This window comes from Podarcis muralis, chromosome 7 (genome assembly GCF_964188315.1).
Source record: "Podarcis muralis chromosome 7, rPodMur119.hap1.1, whole genome shotgun sequence".
NCBI lineage: Eukaryota > Metazoa > Chordata > Lepidosauria > Squamata > Lacertidae > Podarcis > Podarcis muralis.
This window is the reverse complement of record NC_135661.1, coordinates 83,838,228-83,857,338: the sequence shown is the minus strand read 5'-3', so window position 1 is coordinate 83,857,338 and position 19,111 is coordinate 83,838,228. Positions and strand designations below refer to the sequence as shown.

Here is a 19,111-nt window from a genome sequence, read left to right as displayed (position 1 = left end):
AGGCCAAAAGATACCTGGGATTCTATTCCAACCCTGCATAAATCACGTGTGAGCATGTAATCAATGTAATAATCCAGGCATGTCCAACAGGTACATCATGGTGCCCCTGGTAGATCTCTTGTCCCTCAGCAATCTCCTTACAAAAAAGCCCCCCCCCCCCCCCAAGCCAACTCTTTGCCTTTCCTAAAAAAGCTCCACAATTTTGGCTTCCTATAAAAAAAGCCCCACAGCTTTGGGTAGATCACTGCCAGGTTTTTTTATGTACAGGTAGGTAGCCATCCGAAAGTGAGGAGGAATTAAAGAACCTTTTAATGAGGGTGAAAGAGGAGAGCGCAAAATATGGTCTGAAGCTCAACATCAAAAAAAGGAAGATCATGGCCACTGGGCCCATCACCTCCTGGTAAATAGAAGGGGAAGAAATGGAGGCAGTGAGAGATTTTACTTTCTTGGGCTCAATGATCACTGCAGATGGTGACAGCAGCCACGAAATTAAAAGACGCCTGCTTCTTGGGAGAAGGGCAATGACAAACCTAGACAGCATCTTGAGAAGTAGAGACGTCACCTTGCCAACAAAGGTCCTTATAGTTAAAGCCATGGTTTTCCCAGTAGTGATGTATGGAAGTGAGAGCTGGACCATCAAGAAGGCTGATCGCCGAAGAATGGATGCTTTTGAATTATGGTGCTGGAGGAGACTCTTGAGAGTCCCATGGACTGCAAGAAGATCAAACCTCTCCATTCTGAAGGAAATCAGTCCTGAGGGCTCACTGGAAGGACAGATCCTGAAGCTGAGGCTCCAGTACTTTGGCCACCTCATGAGAAGAGAAGACTCCCTGGAAAAGACCCTGATGTTGGGAAAGATGGAGGGCACAAGGAGAAGGGGGCGACAGAGGACAAGATGGTTGGATAGTGTTTTTGAGGTTACCAGCATGGGTTTGACCAAACTGTGGGAGGCAGTGGAAGACAGGAGTGCCTGGCGTGTTCTGGTCCATGGGGTCACGAAGAGTCGGACACGACTAAACGACTAAACAACAACAACAAAGGTAGCCGTCCATAGTTCTAGTTACAGGTAAGAAGCGTGCATGCACACAAAAGCTCATACCAATAACAAACTTAGTTGGTCTCTAAGGTGCTACTGGAAGGAATTTTTTTATTTAGTTTTTTTTTATACTGTGAGTAGATCGCAGTCTATTGGGAGTTGGATGTCCCTTCAATGTAAATGTAATAAATGCAACAATAAGTTTGCTCCCCACCCCTCCAAAATAAGTTTTCTGGGATGCTTCTGTGTCACAGATAACTTTTGCCACTATCGTTCTTTCCAGATCTGGTGCCCTCCAACTGTTTTGGACTCCAACTCCCATCAGCCCAAGCCAGAACTGACCAGGGGAAGTTGCTTTGGCCTAGAGCAGGACCGGCAAACTGCCTCCCCTCGCTATGTCATCTGCCCCCCCCCCCCAGCTGCTGACCCTCTGATCTAGAACACAGTGGATGCTTCTGTTTTATTGCTGGTGGTTGTTGTTGCTCATGTATCACATCCTTAAGGAAGGGGGGGGGCGAGCGGCACGAGCCCCCGACTTCCGGATCCTTGCATTTGGTTTGCAAACCGCCCGCAGCAGCTGCAGCACTTTCGGCAGCCCTTGAATATCCGAGGCGCACCCTGCGCCAGGATGCGCGCTGCTGCGAGGGATCGCCCGCATCTGCCTGGGCGACAGCGTTTGGCAGGGAGGGCGCGGGTGCGCGCCGGCGGGGTTCAAACGCACGCAAACGCAGAGACACCGCGATCCTAGGGACGCCTCCCCAAGAGGCATCGCCGCGCCTGGCAGTGCCGGGCACCCGCTGCAAGCGTCGCGCTCCTTCCCTTCGCTCCGTGCCAGGGGGCTGCGCTGCATTTTCCGCCAGGGGCGTGCGCGGGTGGGGTGGGTTCCTTTGCAACCCCGCCTCTCTCCCCCCCCCCCCCCGATCTTGGCTACAAGCTCGGGCTCGCGTGCCAGCCTCTTGCAGCAAGCGCTTCTCCCCGTTAGCCGCCCCGCCTCTCCTCCTCCTCCTCCTCCTCTTCACATGCATGCATGCAAAAAAAAAAGAAGAAAAAGCCTTAGCCGGTGGAACGCCCCTGCGCGCGCAAAAGCCCCCCCCCCCGCGGGGAGGAGGAGGAGGTGACCCCCGCGCGCGCGCGCCTCTGCAAAGTCCTGTGTATCGCTTCTGTGCATGCAAACCTGCCTCGCATGCCTGCATGCGCGCGCGCGCACTCTCCCTCTCTCTCTGAATAGAGGTTCCGGAGCCCCGCCCACTACTCCCCCCTCGCGCCGCAGCCCGCCCCGCCCACTTCTCTCCCCTCCGCCGGCGCGCGCACGCCGCCAGCCGCAACAGCAGCTTCTCCTCCTCCTCCTCCTGTCTTCCCCCCTCCCGCCCCGCTGGGCTCGGTGCGCGCACGCGCAACACACACACACACACAGGCGGTCTCGCGCCCTGTCTCTCTCGGTCGATGGTGCCACTGCCGCCGCCGCCGCCGCTCCTGCTCCTTGTGAGGGGGAAAAGAATCCGCCTCAGCCGCCGCCATTACAAGGCCGCTTTTCTTCCCTCGCTTCACCCCACCCACCGATACCCTCCTCCTCCTCCTCTCACCGCGCCGGGGGAAGGAAAGGAAGGGAGGAAGGAAGGAAAGGAGAGAGGGAGAGAGGAAGGAAGGAGGGGAACATGGCGCCGCCTCCTTCTCCTCCCGCTGCCGCCTCGGGTCCTTCTCCGCCCCGCCCCGAGAGCCCGGCCAGGACCCGCTGCTGCTGCTGCTGCCGCCGCCGAGCTGGTAGGTGCCTCCGCCGGGAGCCTCCCCGCCCAGACCCCGCTCGCCTTCCCCGCCGCCCTCCGCACCCCGCCCCGGTCCCCACTGAGGGGAACGAACAATGAGGCGGCGGCAGAGGCGCCCCTCCCCCGATCCTGCCTCATCCCGAGGGGGCAGGGGCGAAACCCCCCCCCACGCCCCCCACCGCCGCAGTTTACCTCAGGCGTGGAATGGGGGGGAAGGGGGAGGGGAGAAAAAGCCCCCCTCCTTTCTCTCTCCCCCCTTTTCTTTCGGAAATGGAGGAATCCCCTCCCTCCCCACTGCACAAGCACACATTGCGCGGGGAGGGGTGCGGTGCGAAGAAAAGACCCTTGCCTGCGAGGAGGTTGGGGGGGGGGAGAGAGAATGAGAGACGCCCCTTCCTCCTCCTGCTCCGTCCCCCACCAATACATGTCTCCCACCCCCGTTGAGGTAGCGGAATTTCGGGGAGGGTCGGGGGTGTGTGTGAGTGGGAAGCCAAAAGGCAAAAAAAGATCTTTTTTTCCTTAGGTATGTGGCGGAGGAATAATACAAGAGTCATCATCTATCTCTCCCCCCCCCCCCCCATTCCCCTCCCCGTTTCTCAGCCATTTAGTTTGGGGTTGGCAAACTTGACATGGATAAAGAGGCTCTGCCCCTACCTGCGTATTTGCAGGGGGAAAGATGCTTCCCTGCATCCCTGGCTGGGGGGGGGATGATGATGGGGGTCCTTCCACAAACTGCTCCAGTGTTCAGAGGGGCGGGGATGGGGGTTAGAAGGACGCATGCGGAGGGCCCTGGCGATGGAGGCCAGGCTGAGCTGAAAAGGGGGGTATTGTGGCAAGGGGAGGGGGAAGGAGCTTGAGTTTGGGGAAGGGCACACAGGGTGCCCCTAGAATAAAACCTAAGGTGGAGTCAAGCACACCAGCAAACAAGTATTATTCTGTCTTTGACCACCCCCAGTGGCTGATAGACATTTCTGCTGTTTTGCCTGGAGGGAAGCCCTAGTGTTGCCTTGTGGGGTGGGGTGGGGAAAACCAGGAGGCTCAGGGAAGAGAGACGCAAAGAGAAATTCTTGCCAGCATCTTCATCCCTGAGTTAATGTTGGACAGGGACCAGTGGTAGTCTTCCTGCTGATTTCGGTTGGGTGGTTCTGCCTCCTCGAAGCATGATCTGAGGTGGATGGCTGGGGTGGCAAATGGCTGTTTCTGCACTGTACACTCTGATAAACTCCAGATTGAAATTTTGTGATGCACACTGTGGGGCTGCCCTTGAAGACAGCTTGGAAACTTCAGTTGGTCCAAAGCACAGCAGCCAGGATACTCGCCGGTGTTCCATTTAGGACTCAAATCACCCCTGATTTGAAACCACTGCCCTGGTTGCCAGATATTTTCTGGGTCCAGTTCAAGATGCTCACGTTGGCGTTTGAAAGCCTTAAATGTCTTAGGCCCCAAATATCTGAAAGACTGCTTCCTTTCCTAATGATCCTCAGATATTAAGATTGGCAGAGGGTGCTCTCTTGGCAGTTCTGCTGCCCTCTGAAGTATTGGGGATGGCAGAGAACACTCCATGGCACCCCCTATATTCTGAAAACCCCATTCCAAGCTTCTAGCATCCTCAACATACAGCTTCCTCTGTATGCTGAAGACATTCCTCTATGTTGGCCTCTGACAGTTTTGATTTTTGTGATACCTGTATATTTGATTTTGATTTTTTGTTATTGACCTGTTTTGTTTTAATATTGTCTTATTGTAATATTGTTGTAACCTGTCCTAGGCAGATAAGAAAACTTCTGAATAAATAAGTGCCACCAGCTTTCCTCAGCTCAGTTCTTTCGGATGTGGAGATTCTCCTGGTTTTAAAGGCATTTGGATAAGTTGAGAAGATGGCATAAGGGGAAAGTGACTTTTCCCTAAATGCACTACTGAGGCTGAGAAGTGGTGCCTGCTGTCCTGTTGTGCATGCCCCCAAACTCTGTAGGTAAAAATGGGGCATACTTTTGACTTCTCATTGTGTGTGCATTATCTCCTCCCTGGACTTCAAAAGTCCGTCTTTTGTCTTGTAGGGGGAAAATAGGCATCTATTCTTGGTTTCCACACACCCCCCCCTTCTCTTTTCCCTTTCTCTGTGCTTTTTGTGTAGAAAAAGTGCAACATTCAAAGCAGCCCCCAGCTTCTCTACATATTCTTGATAGGTAGGATTGTGGGATATGTCTTAGTGTTTCTCTTTCTTGTCCATGTTGCTCTCCTGGGACATCTCCCAGGTTTCTGAGGAATGGCATATTTCTGACATGTGTAGTCATCCTACTTACTTAATCCTATGAAGGGTAATGGAATTTCCAATTTGTTAATGTGTGTTCAAACTGTGTTGTTGTTTTTTAGCAAGACTTTATCAAGATGATGATAATTAAATTCAGCTCTTGAAGATGGTTGGTGATACTGGAGAAGAAGGTTGAACAAGGTGTATCTTGAGAAACAAGGACCCTTTTCCTTTCACTATGCCTAACGTTGGTTGAGGGCATATGGCTCCATCAAAATGCTTTTTTCTTAAAAGTCATTCAAGATGGAAAGAAAAAGGAGAGAACATTTTCTTATAGAGATTGCAAACTCCTGGGAAACTCTTCCGTAACGTTCCTTAATTTTTTCAGACTCTTTTCCTTCCATGTTATTGAGACACCTCAGGGCCTTATTTTTTATTTTTTAATTTTTTTAAAGCAAATGTAGGTACCACTTGACTGCAAGACAACCTCTAAGGGGTTTACAAAAATATAAAACAAAACATAAAAATTCTTGGTAAGAATACAGTTAATAGTCTGGAAGTCTTGAACCTCCTGGTAAAGTCACAGATACCTTTGTGCTTTCTTGAAGGAAGGATGGGGTTGGCTAGTTGAGAGCAATGATTTTTTTTCTTGAGAATTCTTTTAAAATTATTTTATTGGGAGAAATTTATTTTGTGGCTTTGTGATGAGCTACATAACATGTTAGGACACCATCTTTCTCCCCTTTCAGGATAGGGAAGGGTCATGATGGAACTCCTTTACCTTACCCTGGTTTTGACCTTCCCTAATAATCAGACAGCAGAAGAGTTCCAAACCATGAATATCTCAGATTATTTCAGTACAATATTTTCCATCTTACTTCATGTCTCTGTTTGGAGGCATCACCAAATGATATTTTTATGCAGGCAGTTCTGAAATAAGTTAGAATGTGCACAGCTGAAAGGCAAGTGATGGGTGCCCAGTTTACTAGACGTTATCTCTTTACTTTTAGTCACTGATTAAATTGCAGGGACTCAGCCCTAGACTCAAAGCCAGGTCAGCATTTTATCCTTATGGATGACTCTGTTTTTGAGAACTGGATCATGTTCAGATAATTAGAAGTTAGTAAAGACTGCCTGCTATACCAAATATCTTAAACCATTAATTCTAATAACAAGACAGGAAACTGGGGCTTACAGTGTTGTTGGTCTAAAGCTAACTGAATAAAAGTTCTCTTGGATGTTTTGAGAAGTTTGAAGTATATTTTTGTAGCTGTAGTTTTGATTCCGGCCCTGTGTCAAATTATAGCTTTTTGTTTGGTGTTGTGCACAGAAAGAGAAACTGGGTCTACACCCTCAGTATTGACATCAATATATTCTGACCATTAGAATTATTTTGCAAAGGCAGCTCTCCAAATGATCATTCAGTTCAAAATTACTACTCAGTCCTTGTTTAAATGAGTATCCACATATAAGTAATCATGTGAATCAGTCAGTGATACAAGCAGAAATGTTCCCTTGTGATGCAAGTCAAAATAATTTTGATCAGTGGAACAGCCATGAGGTTTTAATTGTACATGGTGCTGGAGAAATCTTAGCAAGGACTCAGATTATGCATACCATTAGCTGAGGAGGGTTCTTTTTTTTGTAAGGCTGGTTAATTATATTCAGTAGGAAATTAATTTGATCCTGAAAGGGCTTTTAGATTCATCTGCATCTGCGTGTTCAGTTGCAGAGAGTTCTGGTCTCAGGAATTGAAGTTTGTTCTTTTAGTGAGGTCTGAAAATATTGCCAGTAGCAGATTTTCAGGATGTGGCAGTAAATAGCTAGTCGTCCCCCCCCCCCCCCAGTGTGGACTGAAGCCTTGTTCCTGGCTTCTTACCACTATTCACATTCTTAGAGAGAAATGTTAGTGTGTGTTCCTCTGTGAGAGCATTTTATATAATAGAATGAGTAGACAGCTTCACTGAGAGCTGATTTTCCCTATGCTCCCGAGCGATGTAACTGCTTTGCTAGGAGCTGTTGGAGATGCTCTTGTTCCATGCTGAGAGCTGACAATGAAGGAGGAAATTCAAAGCCAGTGATATATTTGCATCTGCTTTTGTTCTTATATTTATGGCTTCAAGAATCCTTGGAGGTAACATTTTCTGTGATAGTTCTGAGTGTATGCCTGTTGCTGAGGTTCTTTTGTCTCAAAGAAGGTACGTGTTCTGCAAAGGTTAAGCATTTTTTCTTACTCTTACCACTTGAGTAGGTAAAACTGGGGTGCTAGGATGTGTTGAGCCAAGGGAATAAATAGTAATATTTCAACTATTCTTTGTATAAGAATAGCTTAGGATTCTGTGCTTGAAAACCCAGGAGTATTGGTAAGTTGACATTCGTCTTGTAAAAGATCTGATATTCTCATGTAATGCAACTGCATCTCCTTGAGCCTAGTTCAGATAGAAGAATGTATGTTTAAAGGAGAGAGAATTGATCCATCCTGGCACCTAAACCTTTAAATATTTACTTGGAAGCAAGTGCAGTTTTGCTTATGTTACCAGTAAGCATGTTTTAGGACTATATAGCTGAAGAATGTTTTTAAAATGCATTCAGTGCTCAGTGTTTCTTATAGTAATTTTTGACCTTGTCCTCAAATAACAACTGAATGAATAGTTGAATTGCTGTGTCTCAGGAACAAAGTAGCACACTGGTCTGTTTCTAGCCCTGTTGATTTAGTATTTTTAGCTAAAGAACCAGCTACTTGTCAGTTTATAACAGCAGATATGTTTTCGAAATCTCTGTAATTCCACTATTAGGTTCTTATTTTTGAAGGATGACGAGGTACTTTCAGTATTAAGTATCCTCTTGAGTCATTTTAATGTGATTGCCTGAAATATCCTGCTTTTTCCAGTCTTCCCACATTTCCTTTTGTTCTGATTGAATTCCTTTCCTATACTCTTATCCAAAAAACCTCTTGATTGCAGCTCCCTTTCTAATTCTGACATAGCATAGTCATTGTGTGCAGACAGATAACTCTCAAACTTTTCCTCTTGTCTTAGTGGTTAATAAACAAATTGAACTGCTTGCATTAGTATAGTTCCTTGGAGTGATTAAAAATTGCTGCCACTTAAAGCCATGTGTATATTTTTATACTGTGGAATTAGATTAGAGATATACAACTTGCTCAGTATGTGGGGACACATTTAGGAAGTATTAGGGATTGGGGCGTGTATTTTAAGTACACATAACATAAATGGAATTGGCACTACTACAGTTGCCACATAATACCCATTCCGCATTTGTAAGCACTCAGTGGTTTAGTGTGACAGCACCTACAGTTTGGATCTCCCTGCCTATTGAGATAAAGCAGATCCCTTCACTGTACTCTTTTTGTTGCCTGCTAGAGACATTCTTATTTAGGCAAGCCTACCCAGATGCTTAGGAAGTTGAGGTAATTTTAATCTGTTTTAGTATTTTAACATTTGTATGCTTTAAAGTAGGGTTGTAAATTTTTCTTGATTTACTTGTTTTATCTTTTTGAGGCTTTTTACAATCAAGTGGTTGATTATTTATTTCATAAAAGGCACCTTTCCATGGTCACTAATTGACTAGTCAGTAGTCTGACCAAAAGGTTTAGCATTGCTTTTTCTAAATATTTTGAATCACGGTGAATAGTGCTGCCTATACCCTTGTAGGGTTTTTTGTTTGGCACTGTGTGAGCAAGCTCTGTGCTCACACACATTCTTCTCTCATGCATTCTGATTTTTCTCCCTTCCGATTTAGTGGAAGCCATAGTTTACTGTTACCTCTAAGCCAGGCAAACTATGACTTGTGCTAAAATGTCAATGAGAAAGAAAATCAGATTGCATGAGGGGAGCACCAGAGTGCAGGCCTAGTTTTGTTGTTGTTTAGTCGTGTCCGATTCTTCATGACCCCATGGACCAGAGCACACCGCACGCCTAGTTTACATAGTACCACACCCTGGTTCGGTGTTAGATCTGAACTGTTGCAGTCTTCTTAAGAGGTTTGCTGACTAAACCTTATATGTAAACACTTCTTTAACACATTGCACAAAACCATAGCTTAGCACAAGCCAGAAAAGCCAGACTGAGCGGCAAGAAATCTCAGGGTCATGCACTCAGCTTTCCTTTCACCCTGAAAGGAAGAGTTTGGAAGGTCTTGTTTCTGCTTGTTATTAATCACAATTTGCCATGTTGTCCAGACCTGGAACTGAGGTTAATCTTGAGTATGGCTAATTTAAATAATCCTGCTTCAGTAACTGTGGCTTAGTTCGCTTCTTGCTTTAAAATTAACCATAGATAATGTTAACCACAATTTGTTGCTGTAGATGACACAACAAATCATGGTTAAACAAAAGCTTCCAAGTTCTTCCTAGCCACACAGCCAGGGAATAGTGAGTGCATGAGACATGCTGCAGCTCATTCTGGCTTGTGCACACTGTGGTTTGGTGCAGGGGTGCTGAACCTTTTCGGCCCTTCTGTGAGCCAATTTTGACAGATGTGCAGGGCAATCCACCTGGCAATCACAAACCGTTATTGTGACAACACATGATTGGCAGGCAGGTTGCCCCACCCATCTGTCAAAATCCCTTGCATTCCCTATATTCCTGTCCAAGGATTGGGGGGGGGGGCGAATCTGAGAGTTCTTTGCAGCAGTTTCTCCCACACTGGTCTGGTGCAATCTTTGAAAGTGTGGGAGAAAATGCTGCAAAGGGCGCCTACTTTAAGTGAGTCCCTGCTCTGTGTCTTAGCTATGGAGAGGAGGGACTCTGTGGGGAAACAAGCACCCATTTCTTCATTGCTGTGCAATGGAGTAGTCTTGTTAGTGCTGGTGTCAAAAGCAGACCTTGGCTCTGGCAAGGACTGCTCCATCGTGAAGTGATGAGTAAAAAAACTGGACCCACTTGTTTTCATTGCATGCTTACGGAAAACAAGCAGACACCTCCCCCTTTTTTAAAGTCCACCCATGCAAGGTTTGGGGGAAATGACCTCATGGACCAAATTGGGCCCATGGGCCAGAGGTTCCTTTCCCAGTTTAGTGTGATGTGCTGATGAGTCATTTTGAACTTTTGGATAGGGCCTGAAAGCAAAACTTTATTGATTGCTTTATTGATTGCTTAGAAAGACCACTTGCCAAGGTGCGGATTAAAATTTTTATTATTTATGTATTTTGACTTTTGAACATCTATTCTGTATCTTAACAGATGAAACAGAACAGTGGTTTTAAGCAACATAAAAGCAAGACAAACTGGGGCTGATGCTAGTTGGAATCCAGCAACAAGTGAGGGCCAGAATTTCCTCACACCTTAAGAAAGTTTTTTATTCTTTTTGGAGAGGCGTGTCATTCGTTTCATTTTAGAGGGACACATATGAGAGAAAAAATAATTATGGAAGTGATAGCAATTTTGGACTAACTTCAGTAATTGTAGAATAGAGTAAGACATGTCATGTAGGGCATTTCATGTTTCTATGAGTACAGTCATTGAGATCTAGAAATAGGTAGGAGGGTCAATCAAGGTGATTTAAATAGCTGATTTAAATCAAGCGTTAGCTTTCCAAGTCATTTATTTCCTGAGCAAATGTGCATACCAAATGGTTGCTGTATCATTTAAACCAGGGACCACCAATTCTTTAGCTTCTGCACATGCATAGAGGGAACTGAAGGATAGATGGGAGACACCAACCTGGAAAGGTAGCCCATCTAGGAGAAGGAAAACTCTGATCCTAAACATCCACTGCTTTGCAGGACATCCTCAAGAGAATAGGCTAAGGAATAAACCCTACATAAATCCAGAGTGGAGTCCCTAAGATGATCAGATGGTGCCTTGTACGCCTCCTTCTAGCAACTCCTGCAGCCAAGCTGGTGCCAGAAGTATTGCTCTGCTTTCTTTTGGACTATGTCAGTGAGGCCGAGGGGGGTGGGTCTTTTCATCTGGGCACCCCAGGAGCTCCATACACATTGCCTAGGCTTGAGCCCTGGGGAGGTTGCTTCCGTGATGCTATCACAGCAGTTTGACTTCACCCCCAGAGGTGCACTCCATTGTCTCTTGAGATGGACAGATGCCAACACTACAGGAAGAAGTCCATATGAGATTTTTGCTTGTGCATTCCCCTTTTGTCCTCTTCACTTAGAAAGATGAATTCAGAAGCTTTTTGGTTCTGCTTTTGATTTAACCACAGCTATTGTTGTGACCCTGTTAATCTTAAAAGGTAAAGGTACCCCTGCCCGTACGGGCCAGTCGTGTCCGACTCTAGGGTTGCGTGCTCATCTCGCTCAAGAGGCCATGAGCCAGTGCCGTCCGAAGACACTTCCGGGTCACGTGGCCAGCGTGACGAAGCTGCAGCTGGCGAGCCAGCACCAGTGCAGCACACGGAAATGCCGTTTACCTTCCCGCTATAAAGCGGTACCTATTTATCTACTTGCACTTAAGGGTGCTTTCGAACTGTTAGGTGGGCAGGACTGAACGACGGGAGCTCACCCCGCCGCGGGGATTCGAACCTGTTAATCTTAGCTATGGTTAATTTAAACGAGTCAATTAGGTTTTGAAGTTGGTTGGTTTGAAACCATAGTTGGTATTAACCACAGTATGTTGGTCCGGACAACATGACAAAACATAGTGAGACAGAAGCTTCTGTTCTCTTACTAGCTTTGGCAGTGGAGGCATGTAAGGGAGCACGTGGGCCTGAAGCTTGCCCTGATTTGTTCATGTTTTGTCATCCTAAGCCATAGCATAGCACTTGAATGCACTTACTGGTTTGATAAAGGGTAATAGTTGAGTGTTGTCCACAGTGGCACTGAAGTAAAGTTCTGTTGAAGGTTATTAGACTCACATTAGCCATGACTAACTTCAGCAGGATTAGAGCCTATGAATATATAATTTAATAAATGTTTATTACATTCACATATAATTTTCAACCAGGTTAAGGGGCATTTTTATTGCTGTGGTTTCTAGCCCTCATTGGTGTGTAGCAAGCAATCTGGAAATGTGGTGGTGAAAATGCTGAGGGATGCTGAAGCAGTTAGAAGGGAGCCATTAAGATATAGCATGATTTCTTCATGGCCTGAGCCTGGGCAACAGTATAGTTTTAGATTGAAGAAAAGTGTATATTTTTCAGTTGGAAGCAGCTAAAATACCTCCCCCCACCCCCACAATGCTGAACATACTGCCCAAGTGTAGATATTTCTAGATAATGACCGTTATAGTAGCCAGGTAGGAGTTCTCTAAATGCTTTGGTGATAATTGTCACCATAAACTGATAAGGCATGATGCAAGCATATGCTTCTCATCAGCAGTTATTTATTGGCGATGTGATGCTGCTGTTGTGATAGTTTTAATGGGTTGAAACCTATTGATTATTTTTTTGAATCCTCTGGCCAACAGGCAATGCAAACAAAACAACATAAATAAACAATTTGATAAATTTAATATAAAAGGCATTTGTGTTATCACCAAAAACATGGAAAAATGAGTATGCCTCATTGTTCTGTCTGCATGTGTTTTTGAAAGACCACCTGTTTAATAAGAATAGCTTCTTTGCTGGGTCACATCAAAAGGTTCACCCAGTCCAGCATTTTGTTTCCAAGAGTAGCTAGCTAGATTCCTCTAGAAACTCAACAGCAGAGTTGTTTTGTTGCTTGTCCCCATCATGTGATCCTGTTTCTGAACATAAAGGTTCTGTGTTGATCCCATAGTTATTAGCTGTGGATAGATCTCCCCTCTACTCCAGCTCGTGTCCAGGTAAGATCTTAAAGATTACACTGTGCCAGCACCATGAGATGTAGCAACACCTGTGCCAGGCACAGAAAACATTACCCTGACACGACAGCAGTGTTATGCCTGTGTCTATGTGAGCAAAAAGGTTTAGGATGAGAGATGCCGGTGTGCAAGGAATGCACCTGAAAGCTCCTGGCGATTGTTTCATTCCTTCCGTAGTTTGAGATCTTGCACAGGAGGAGGGCAACATAAGAATGGACCTTTTCTGCAGTGGCTCTCTCTTTGTGGAATGCTGTCTCCAGGGAGGTTTGGCTGGTGCCTTCATTATATACCTTTAACAAGGCCTTTGGCTGGTCGATATCTAATGTAAGGTTACCAGATTTTTTCCAATGAATCCGGGGACACTTTTCAACTTCAATAGGAATGATAGGATTTTCTATGGGGACTGATTTGTAAATCCGGGAACTGTCCCCGGGAAACGGGGACATCTGGTAACCTTAATCTAATGCTCTTTTAAAATGTGATGTGGGAAGTGGGATTAGTAGCTTGTTTTTATTTTAATTACGTATTTTGTGTTTTTTTATACAGTATTGTGTTTTTATGTTGTGAACCACCTTAAGATCTACGGGTATAGGGTGGCATACAAGTTTCTTTATTATTTTATATTGGGGACACTATGTAAACAATACTACTAATGTTATTGTAGAACAGCTTGGATTTCTCCCCCTACTAGTCCTCTTCTTCCCACCAAATCATTACACATTTTCTTTTATTCATATTTGAAGTGGGCGTGGCAGTGAATAGAGGTTTTGATGATGTGACATTCTAAAAAAAGGTAAACTTTAACAGGTGAAGTAACATTTACATTCCCTGCCTATAATATTCTAGTTTTGTGTATCATATCTGACAAAGAAAACTTACTTTTGTCCATCATAGCTGTGATGTTTTATTTTTTCCCTATGCAATGCAGAATGTAGCAGGCACACTTACAGAACTGAGCTTTCATTCCTTGCCAGTTTCTTAAATGAAAGCAAAGGGGATTTTTTTTGGCGTTTGTTTAGGACAGAGCAGTGAACGTCAGGCCCAGAGTCCAAATATTGCTCTCCAAGCCTCTTTACATGCTCTCTCTACCTTGGCTGCAGTCCTTGCTAGCTCTGCTGTGCACCCTCCTTGAGTACTTTCGCCTCACTGGAATGTGCCCTTGAACTATGATAATGTCTCTTGCTTGTCTAGATGGAGAGATAGGGGTGTGTAGAAACTTCTGGCTTGCACATGTAGCCTACTGTACAAAGGTAAGAGTCATGTTCATTGCTCCAGCCTCTGTTGCCTCTGGCTCAGCCCACCCTGGCATGCAGCCCCTGGAAGTTTGCCCATGAGGCATTGTAGCCCTGGGGCTGAAAAGGATTCTCCTCCCCTAGTATAGGACATGGATGGAATCCTGTTCCCTGAATTGGATTTCATCATGTTCTTATGATACAAGGCTGCCATGAACCTCGGGCACATTCCAACTCACTGAGAATCAGCGTGTCTGCTTTAGGAATTGTTTCATCGTTTCCAAGTTTAGGGACACAGATTCCCATAAAAGACTTTTTGCTAAAGTTGGGGTAAGCAGTTCAATAACTTCATTCTTAGATATTATGCCTCTGTTAGAAACAGTTTTTCGGGGCTTTGTACAATATTGAAAGAAAGTGGATTCTTTCCCAATTTTCTCCGGTATTTGACGTGGTCACATCCATGCTGTGTGATGGGTACTACCTGTTTTGGGTGCAGACTGGGCAGAGCTTCTCTGAGAAGGACTATGGACATTATGCATTTGATAGTATGGGATACTAGTTAGTGCTTTGGGATATTCTTGCTTTTTTCTTCTGTCCCAGGGTCTGTGTTTGACTGTTTGAAATACACTCAGTAATGTAATGTGTGTGGGCTCAGAGGTTGTCAGCAGGAGACAGGAACTGGCCGTCACGGTTTTCTCTTGTGCAGTAATGGGTATCTTGCTGTACCAGAGCCAATCTAATTTATGCCCGTCCAATGATTTGGCTGTCTTGCACTGTGGGTAGGTAGAAATGCTAGGTAATCTCATGTAGGTGCTCTTGTATCCTGGTCTCATTAAGGCCGATGGTTTAGAATGAACCTGTACAAAAACGTATTTGCATGTTTCCTTTTTGGGAGAGGGCTGTTTCTCATCGTTAGAGCATCTTCTGTGTGCAAAGCACACCTGCTTGGAGAGGGCACTGCCAGCCAGTGTAGATAATACTAGATGGATCTGATTCTGTATAAGGCAGCTTGCCAAGTTGCAGTCTTCCTATTTCCTACCTCTGGTAGTTGTAATGTCCTTTTTGGTAAATAAGGGGGAAAGGATATGTGGGACTTGAAAAATCTTGAGGAAAGTAAAGTATCCGTGGGTGATCTTAATGTTGTTACGTTTCAATCTGTTTTTCTGAGTCTTTTTTTTTTTTTGTATACTGTAACAAACAATTCTGCCACTTTGTATTTTCTGTTGACTTATTTGAGTGCAGTATCTCATTTAAGTTTGGATTTCCCCCTCGTTATTTATTTTTAAAATCATAGTTGTTCAGTGGGCAGCCCTTTAAATTGGTTAAATTCTCGCAAAAGAAAAGTGCTCATTACAGTGGTACCTCGGGTTAAGTACTTACCGTATTTTCCCCTCTATAACACGCAGATTTTTTCTCCTAAAAAGGAAGGGGAAATGTCTGTGCGTGTTATGGAGCGAATGTGTGGTCCCTGGAGCCAAAAAATCAAGCAAAAGTCAAATCGCTCTTCACGGAGAAGGGAAACCTGAAAAGAGGAAGTGGCAGCTTTCCTGTATTCTGCCTCAGGGTCTTACTGCCCACCCTCCTCTGTTTCGTTGCTGTGATTGCTGAAACGGAACAAAGAGCAGGGAAAGCCCCTCCCCTCCAGGCAAGCAGAGGGGAAAGTGTCGTCTCTGTGCTCCGGTACTGCTGGGGGAGAGGGAGAGAGAGTGGGGGAGGGAGAGGGAGAGGGGGGGAGGGAGAGGGAGAGAGAGAGAGAGAGAGAGAGAGAGAGAGAGAGAGAGAGAGAGATGGCTGGCTTGGGGGGGAACTTTTGCCTCCCACCCGTTAAATCCCTCTCCAGCATTCTTAGCCAGCTGCTTCTCTGCACACCCCTCTCATGTCCCTTCTTTGTTTTTCCTTCGCTCCCCACTTAAAATGTGGTTACAAAGCATAGATCAACATGGATCCTCAGGATCTTTGCATTGGGTCACCCCAAATTCACCATCAGATCACATAGCATGTCCATGGCTACAGCCTGCACCAAAAAAATCACGCACCCACTGTTGCCTGGGGCTGCAATGGTGCAAAAACGTGGTTAAAAAGCATGGATCCACATGGATCCTCAGGATCTTTGCATTGGGTCACCCCAAATTCACCATCAGATCACATAGCATGTCCATGGCTACAGCCTGCACCAAAAAAATCACGCACCCACTGTTGCCTGGGGCTGCAATGGTGCAAACACGTGGTTAAAAAGCATGGATCCACATGGATCCTCAGGATCTTTGCATTGGGTCACCCCAAATTCACCATCAGATCACATAGCATGTCCATGGCTACAGCCTGCACCAAAAAAAGCACGCACCCACTGTTGCCTGGGGCTGCAATGGTGCAAAAACGTGGTTACAAAGCATGGATCCACAGGGATTCTCAGGATCTTTGCATTGGGTCACCCCAAATTCACCATCAGATCACATAGCATGTCCATGGCTACAGCCTGCACCCAAAAAACCACGCACCCACTGTTGCCTGGGGCTGCAATGGTGCAAAAACGTGGTTACAAAGCATGGATCCACAGGAATTATCAGGATTTTTGCATTGGGTCACCCCAAATTCACCATCAGATCACATGTCTGTGGCCACAGCATGAAGCACAAAAATGATACATCCACTGTTTCATTCAGAATGTTTTTTCCCTTGTTTTCCTCCTCTAAAAACGATGTGCGTGTTATGGTCAGGTGCGTGTTATAGAGCGAAAAATACGGTAATTCGTTCCGGAGGTCCGTACTTAACCTGAAACTGTTCTTAACCTGAAGCACCACTTTAGCTAATGGGGCCTCCTGCTGCCGCTGCGCTGCCGCAACCCGATTTCTGTTCTTATCCTGAAGCAAAGTTCTTAACCTGAAGCACTATTTCTGGCTTAGTGGAGTGTGTAACCTGAAGCGTATGTAACCCGAGGTACCACTGTACTCATACTCTTCCATCTCCTAAAAGGGACTAATAAGTTTTTGAAGATTTTGCCTTTATTATCCCAAGAGGTTTTGGTTTAGAATGGCATTTACTCGTGCTGTTCTTAGCTGATCAGTTGCTAGTTCACACTAGCTGTATGTGTAATCCTTACAAATAGGTTGGTTCAGCCTAGTAGTGAGGAGTTTCACAGTGGAGAGCTAGGAGGGAATGGAAGTTTGTTCTGCAGTTGAGCTGAATAATATTTTTGGACTCTTATCTTGTGTAAGCTGCAAATTATACATTTACCATTTGCTGTGGTTGTCCCATCCCTTTGGGACTAAAGCTTTTTGCAAAGAAGCAGCTCTGAAGTGTCCAGCACCTTGATATTTCTTTGGACTTAGAGGGTCTATTGCCTCTTAAGTTTTTCTCTGCTTATGACCCACACAGGCAGAGGTTACATATACAGATGCTAGAGTGAACATATGTTGGAGGATCAGAATCAGGCTAGCTTGCCCCCTCATAAGTCGTCTTATTTGATCTCATATCGGGTGTAAGGTTCGAAATAGGGCCTTACTAGCCCCAAAGGATTTAGGTCCCAGTCACTGTATGTTACACTCTGGTTTAGTGGTGTACATATCTTGTGGTTTGGTCCTTCATAAGCATCAGTGGGCAGCAAGGGAATGTGGGGTGAGCTGGTGTGAAACCGATCACCCACTATGGTTTTGCTTGAGTATTTGCATAAAAGGAGGTTTATATGAAATTCAGAGAGGATCACAGATCAGGTCCACTATAGGGTATATTCATCTATAGCATTGAACCCTACAAAGCTTCTAATACTTTTACATGGGTTGATAACACAGCTCTTTTTACATTTTAGAAGCATTTGATATACTCCTTAGACCATGACATTGTCAGCTTATTCAAATTCAGCATGGTTGCATGGTAGGGAGTGCATTACAGTGTGCATGTAGAGAGGTGAACCAATAGGCCACTGGAGTAGGAAGGTTTCAGATATAAATATAAATAAATATCTATTATATTTTAAATGTATTTGTGGAAGGGGGTTATTGGTTTGTTTTTGTTATGTATTTTGTGTTCTCATTTTACATTTTTATGTTGTGAACTACTCTGATCTTCGGCTGAACGTAGATATGCTAATTACTTAATTAATTAAACACACCAGTACAGGAACATATGTCCAGCCAGTATTTTGACTACTTCAAGTAACTTGGTATGAGTAACCTATATGAACTTTAAAATTGGGATCACTGAATAACATTTTAAAAAATAATAATAATTTTGCTGTATTTTTTCACATACTTCAACTCTGATAAATGTTAAATTAAATATAGGGAGTGACATTCAGTGGTGCTTGCCCACGTGCACCACAGAAATCTTGACTGCTGGAAAACATCAGACTTTTACTACTAACTCTGTTAGTAGTTTTAAACTTTGGTTCACTGTCTCCTGTCAATGGTTTGATTTTGAATTCCTCTGAAAGTGAGAGCTATACTCATGAAGCACCTATTAATTTCACTGGGGTTTGTGATGGTAATGTTCCTCAGTTGATGGCCCCTTTTTCTTTAGCTGTAGTTTTGGAGGCTAAATTCTGGCTTTTAGCTGCCTAGTTTTAATTGCAGAAGCTTTAAACCATTATTTTTAACAATAGCTTTACCTTTCTCTTTTGAGAATATCTTTGTCCACTGAACACATCCCTGGGAGTAGGGAAGGCAGGCTGTGATGACCTGAGATAGAGCCTGAATTCCTCCCCCCCCCCTTTAGTTGGATTTAATGACCCAGCTAGGGAGGTGGTTTGGCTCCTGTCCAAGACTTCAACTATGTGAGCTGTTAGATGCTTCAGAGTGTTCTGATACCACGGTGATAGGGCTTTGGCAGTGCTCAAACAAGCTATAGAGTGTCTCACATTATTCGTCTAATTCTTATATGTTTGAAGTCTGCTCCCTTAAAAAATTATTTGACGTTAATAATAATCTGTTTGAATAATGATGCCAGAAGAAGGTCTTTACATTTTCTCTTGCAGCTTGAATATTGATGGGGAAACTAGGATTTCCCTTTGCTAGTGATGGATGTGTTTGAGTTGATAACCTCTGCTTGCTTAATTTTTCTTAATACAGAAAGCAGAAG

General features: G+C 44.8%; 1 protein-coding gene across 1 annotated transcript in view; it reads left to right on the top strand.

The window, feature by feature from the left end:
* The first annotated feature begins 2,417 nt into the window (after window positions 1-2,417).
* The window catches only part of ARHGAP35 (Rho GTPase activating protein 35), a 91,012-nt gene continuing 74,318 nt past the window's right edge, over window positions 2,418-19,111 (top strand). The window contains exon 1 of the mRNA XM_028742153.2: window positions 2,418-2,797. The gene's annotated coding sequence lies outside the window, so the exon portion shown is untranslated. The remainder of the gene's footprint in view (window positions 2,798-19,111) is intronic.